Raw genomic sequence first — 7,460 nt, 5'->3', positions numbered from 1 at the left:
AAAATGGTTCTTTATTAAAGAAATATGATAACTTGACAAACCCTCAAGAGTGAACTACCTTCGATAAAGTATATTAGTATATATTTCCATTTTGATATTTTGCAAATTGCAAATCATTGATCACATCTACGGAATTATTTGAATTCCATGGATGTTTATTTTAAACTCTTACTTTAACAAATTCATCCGATGGGCGTGGGCGACATTTGTCAATTATATCTACGAGTGGGATCAGTCAGACCAAGCCTGCTATATTTTTGATTTTGCCATTTTTAGGCGTATTTGTAGATCTATTTTCACACATTATTCATTTTCATTATAATTATGCCACTTTTATGAATGGTTTATCATTCTGATATTCACCGTCTTGAGTAAGCGTAACTGGATGTAAGGTTATGTTTTACTTATGCTGTCATTAATATTTTCACACTGACTAATTTAAAGTAGCACATTTATAGCATGCCTGGTTACTATTGGTATTTGTTTTTTTTAAGCAGAATAAATCGAGACATTAACATTGTACGAAAACTGTAGCGCTTACATATTTTTTGAATGAAGAGGTGCAAGTGAATTCTTTTTAAAGATATCTTTATTTCTATTTTTGTTTTAGACATTTGTAAATGAACTCACAGAGACACAAGACAGTCACACCACATGGTGCTGAATGTTGAAATGTTTATTTCCTGTACATAATTATCGGAATATCCAAATACGAAACTCGTACTTGAAAGTGTGATGACCTTTTCCGATGAACTAAATGTTACAAAATATATTTTCCTTAAGAGCCATTTCATATTGAATTTTGATTTATTGACGAGTATAATATCTTTCTAAAAATGTTTTAACTAACACATTATAAAAAACAACTTATTTGCTGGTTCTGTTTTGCTTTGTTAGAAAAAAGTTCCATTGTGTAGAAAATTATAAATGGCAAGAGGAGCACTCTTGAACAAACCAATACTCAAGAATGAATTACTACAAAGTGTTATTACGATGGGATTGAACCAATGCGACCAGCAGTCCAAAGAACACAAGGACGGCATGTTAACCACTAGATCACACATGACATTTAGATATGAAAGATAATTTGAGAAGGTAAACGATTACTTACACTAGTTCATTTTCTGACTATAACGAATAAAGTAAATAAATACATTGACCGAATATACTCAATAAGTATAGGTACATATTCTGGTATGTTTGATTTTGACAAAAAAGACAACTGAAATTACGTACACGGTGGTGTCTTTTAAATGGCGATGACCAAAAATAAAAATTCGATTCGCTTAAACAGGGTGACTTGCGTAGTGAAGGCATTTATAACTGTTCGAATCACACCTTTGTTAGGTATAATCTATAATAAAACATTGTGTGGGATCAAAATCGAAGGCCGGAAATTACGAGCATATTAAATCCGTTTACGTCACGGTGGTCAGAATTCTTAAATGAACCCAGCGGTTCAATACGTAATATATCAGAAACAAAAGAAATATATGTCGGCATGGAAACAAATATCTATAAGTTCCCAGTAAGAGAGACACGTATTTATTATTATTCTAGAACCATACATTGGAAAACAAGTAAGTGAAATCTTGAGTACTTGCTTACAAGTAAACCTGTTTTGTTGTTATCGATATTCCATTTATTAATACTTTTTTCTTCAATATTTAATATCAACTTTACTATAATTCAGTATGAGTAAGTCAGTAAATATTTTTAATTCAAGGCATGTCTGCAGACCTATTTGTGTTTTAATAGTATGTATATTCAATAAAGGCATGTTATGCGTCAGTAACAAATAAGTTTTTCTTTCTTGGAAAAAGGTAGATTTTGTTTTGAATAGTGGTTTCAGAGCATGTTATTTTCTTATCACCTGAAGAAAGAAGTGCTGAGTATAGCATAATTAAAGACTTCAAAACAAAGTAATAAATCAAAATAACTTTACTTTTGGCTAAAAAAAAGCAGAAGCAAAAGATAGTTTAGGTAATTGCCTATTAGCAAGCTTTAAGAAACTATAACAGGAAGAAAAAACTTTTGAGAAAGTAATTTAAAAGAATTTCTATGAGTTAATGAACATTTCAAAATGCTGGGCATAGCTAAAACCAAACCAAAACCTTTATTATCTTTATTCTTATGCTTTCCGTAACAATGTTTTCGATAATGGAAAACAAACAAAGTCTACAGCTTGTTTTTTAAAGATCGAGTGATCCTTAAAGATTTTTGTTTTGGTCTTATAGATATGTTACATTTAAGATCCTGTAACTCATTTTTAAGGTTTTTATGGTAAATATGATGCTCAAATAAAGATTTATCAATATTGTAAGTTCAAAAAGCATTATTATTAAATATATTACCGAATTTACTTATCATGTAAATAAAGGGAGGTAATTAGAAGTTTATTTCCGATGAAGTATGAGACAAATTTTTCAATAAGAAATGAATGTATATATTTATAATGCGTTTAAACATTTGAAGTACATATTTTAAATATCATTGGATGTTTTGAAATTTGTTTTAGAAGAATAATTAGTTGGCACATATATAAAATTTCACGTTAGTGTTGTTGCTTCCTAATTACAACATACGATCTTTTAATGAATTGAAAAAAGAAGTTGACAATAAAATAATACTGATACAATATGAACATCATTGATTAAATAATTGATGTTTTTTATAATAAAAAATACGTTAAAATTGGTCATTAATTTCATTTTTAAGAATGATGAAAGACGTTTAGGTTAATATTAGCTTTAATAGCTCGTTAAGTCACCTAAACATTGACATCAAAACCTTCTTCTGTTCTTTTGTTGTTTTTTTGTGTGTGTGTGTGTTTTTTGTTTTTGTTTTTTTTTTGCAGCGTGTTTATGATTTGAAATAACTTCTTTGAACAATCGTTTTCGTGTTGGTAATTGGTATTGCATTAATACAGACAATGTTTGTGTATGTATAACAATACAACTCTGTTAACATTTCATTTGTTTGCTACTTTTACTGCACGTCCAGGACTTCCTTTTTAGTTTACCGAACACCTAACATTTTTGAATCCATTATGGAAGCAGTATTAAATACATGTTTGACCTCTCTAAATAATTAAAATACAATTGATTCTGGGGCATAATGTTGCCTATGTTAAGATCTAGAAAGGAGAGATCCCTAATGGGATTGCTTCCCTATAGGAAGCAATAAAAACAAAATAAAAATACATGAAAATTGTAGACTGGGTTTGAATGTATTTGTTCATGAGGGATATTTGAAAAGTGCAACATCCCTAAAGCTTTTTTTTTATAAACGCTATTTAACAATACGTAAAATATGATAAACAAGATCAACAAGGAAAGGCGGCGTTCAATGAACGCAACCCCCATATGACCCAGCAACAAGAAACAGTGGCAAGGAGCCCAGGCGGACCCCAACCGTCAATTGCATTTTTTTTTAAATATTGAAAAAAAACTTGTTCAAACTATATAAGGCACCTGTCTCATGAAACATTCACATCTGTCAAAAGAAAAAAAAATGTGATAATTATGTTGTTATAAAACAATGGCTTTTCGTGCTGAAATATATCAGAAAAAATGTCCTTTATTTAGATGATTGTTTGTCAAACATAAAGAGGGAGTAGTCAATAATAAGCTTTCATAACTTCCTGGTAAGCCTTTATAACTTATAAAGAGTACTCATGTTTAGAGAAGATGAAACAAATATTCAAATGCGAGAATATTTAAAATTTATATATAAGAGTAAACAATAAAATAATAGTGCCAATTTGCTTTAGGTTACGGAAAGGATGGCCATAATTCTTTGTAATTGACCAAATTTACAGAAAAAAATCGCAGCTTTCACTATAGATTAGAAGAGCACTTTACTGAAAGACGTCCATGAATTCGTGAACGACGATCACTAAATATCTTTTAATTATATGTAAACGTGCCAATACAGTTCAATTTGTCGACCCTTTCAGTTTTATCTTATGTTGTGGCTTTTTTTCCAAACAATTGTACTAAGAAATGTGAAGATAGAGGATATTTGTTTGGGTTGTATGTAAGATCGAAACAGAAATCACAGAATTGACATCTGATGCAATATATTACGTAGCCACGATTGAAAATATTACAGCTAATGTTTTACAATGCATTAGCGAACTAATCCCCTTTCAAAATTCCATTTTATTTAATTCCGCCCATTGTTTTTACGTTTAGGGCACACCCATTTATTTACCTGGGGACCATATGCCGCTTTAAATGGAATGGCACTTAAGTGTCACAGTAGAGGATCCATGATAACGGCCATATGAACACATCTGCGGATGTTTCAAAATTCAAAACTATACCAGTTCATGTTAAATTTTGCTTAAGCCGATGCCACGGGGCGTGGGTGGTAGTTTGAACTTGACAGTACCGTCCATGAACAGGCTCAATCAAACCGAGCCTGCATCATTTTCAATTTTGCCGTGTTTGGCTTCCTTTAGGCTATTTTATATATGCAAAACAATGAAATTTGCTGAAAAATAGTTCTTGAAGATCCCGTGACTTCTGTTAAAATTTTAACGTAATTATTTGCACATATTTATGTACTTCTGATGATTCAGAAAATTTCACTGACAAGAAAGTGTATGTCTTGCAATATTTCCTTGTATTTATGATGTATAATTTTCAATGGAATTCAAATGTAATCCGCAACTGTGAAAATTACATTTTGATAATTTCACTGTCTACAAAAAAGCATATCATAATGTATTCTGTATGTACAATATATGAAAGGCTTTTAAATTAATAATTGCACTAAATTGATATATAATCAATAGTTACAGATTTGCTTCATTGGAACAATCAAATAAAAAATGGATAACAATCAGTGTTCTAATAAAACAGAAATCTTTATATTGATTTTTGTATTTCTTTATTGCCAAATGGAAGTCGTAGATCAATACTTGATCAGACATTTTCCTGCTGTACTCAATGCCAGTAAATAATTGATTATACATTAATCAATGAATTGCTCGCCATGCAGCCATTATATACTGGTCATGTAATAAAACTAAGGCAATTGTACACGACCTTATAATTTAAATTTATCTATTCCACAATTTATCATTGATATTAAACCTTGTTATTACCCCTTTTTAATAAATTCATTTCAATTATGAAATGTACGAACAAAAATGTAATTGTTAACTTAGCAAAATTTGTTTATTCAGCAATGCAACTAAGAAATGAATCTACTTAATATATTTGTTTGAAATAATGTACGCTGAGAGATAATTATGTATATGTATAATTTATCATGTATGTATCTTACTTTTCTGTACTTTGTATGTTACTTGCCGATGAACATGTATATGATTTTGCCTATAAATTATTTGACTTGACTTTGACTATAAAATCACAATTATATCCAAAAAAGTGTGTTTTGGCTCAAGAAACTCGTCGCCAATACACACATCTCAACAGCTTACCTATATTTGATCTTATTGTAAGAATAGATAGATTTGAATAGAAAGCAAATCAAAATTAATTATAGGCCGTCTTGAGCTGGCTCATACTATGGCAATATGACAATCAATATATAAATGGTTTAAAATACATAAAACACGCATCCTCTCGGTGAATGATCTGTATTTTGGCATAGATCAAATCACACAACCAATATAAATGTTCGTTTTGTGGCCGTTTATGTAAATCTGCATGTATCTTAATAAAAATACTAAACATAAAACAACAAAAGAAAGAAAGAGAAAATTTAAAGTCAATGTGTTAATACATGTAATAGCAGATAATATAGGAGCTTTTAATGTTACCTGTATGAATATAGATACGACATGTAACATAGATGTAACGTTTTAAGACGGAGAAAAGCTATGCCCTTATATAAACTGTTACTTTCTTATATGTTAATTCCCCCACCTTTAGTTTTTGCATATTGTAATGCTCATTATGAGTATAATGATGTTCTACATGTACCAACGTCGTTACATAGATCTACAAATTAAGGGAGTAGAATTGTTTCAATAATTGATAATGCTTGATTTGACATCTGATCGCCATGAACTTCAACAGAGTTTAAAAATCGAAATCATAGCTTTGATTGTTAACTTTTGATTTACCTTTGCTTCATCGAAAATGAACGTACTTTATAATTATGAAACAATTATGGGGTCAACATGAATTGCATCGAACTACATTCGGGTCATTTCTTATTTAACGAATGAACAGTATTTGATTTTCATTAAACACTCACGAATTACATCTAACTATATGGCAAAGCTGATAAAACATGGTTTCAATATTCAAAATTGTAAAATTGAGACCATTAACTTATTTCATTTTAATTTTTATGGTTATGATATGTTTAAAAGTGGCACTATACTATCCAAGGGTATATAGCACTATACTATCCAAGGGTATATAGAGAATGAACAGGTGAAAGTCAAACCAAAAACAAAAAAGTTTAAGGTTATTTGCATGAACCAAAGGTAATATCTGTAAATACCCATAATAATTGGCATGTAACAGCTGGACAGTCCTTTATTTTATTTAAGGTTGATTTGAATTTTATCATACACATTTTCCAATATCAACTGTTTGGTCAATCACCATCGTAACAGTAAAGCTATGGAAATATGGAGTCAATTTGGCTCAACTTCACAGAGGAAATAAGGAGTATAATGCCTCTATACTGTGATTTGATTGTTCCGTTCGTCAGTAAGTACGAGAGATATTACGTAATAACTAAGGTTGACATAACAAAACAAATGTGTTTTGAGACCGTTTGCTGAATCGTTTACGCCAGATAACGTTACTTTTGACAAAGGGGAAAACTTTCTCTTTATACATGTAATATTCAGAATACAATGAGAAGCATTATTAAAACGAGACTTCAATAAATTGTTATTTTCCGAAGTTATAACATTACTGAGCTCGTTACCATGTGAACAAATAATGAATCATGTCATATGCGTTGACTTGCAAGTAGGTGTATAGTTAAATTCTTAATTAATCAGAATTTCTTTAACACAAGAAAGAAAATGTGCACGATTAAGAGAAGTAGTTATATTTATAAGATTTCCAATACGCATACCAATAAAAATGCAAATACTTATAAAGTATACATTGTCAATTATTGTAAAAAGAAATAAACAAATATAAGAAAAAGGTATATTAATTTAAAAAAATAAAGAAGGAAAAACATAAACACGAACAGATTTTTTAGATATTCATTATAGGTTTCAATAAAACGGATATTAAAAAAAAATGCCTCGTATAAGAGACTTAAGGAATTGCAAAATTATACGTAAAGTTAGTTTCTTTTTTAATGAATGACATCATTTATTATCAGTACCTTTTAAAACAGGTAAACATTTTATAACTATAACATTTTGAAAATTTCTTTAAAGAATAATTCTACACAATGTATTTGGGAACAATTTAAAAAAAAACTGTCAATAGAATAATTTTATCTTAAAC

This window comes from Ruditapes philippinarum, unplaced genomic scaffold (assembly GCF_026571515.1).
Source record: "Ruditapes philippinarum isolate M1 unplaced genomic scaffold, ASM2657151v2 ctg5068_1_1_1_1, whole genome shotgun sequence".
NCBI lineage: Eukaryota > Metazoa > Mollusca > Bivalvia > Venerida > Veneridae > Ruditapes > Ruditapes philippinarum.
This window is presented reverse-complemented; position numbering follows the sequence as displayed.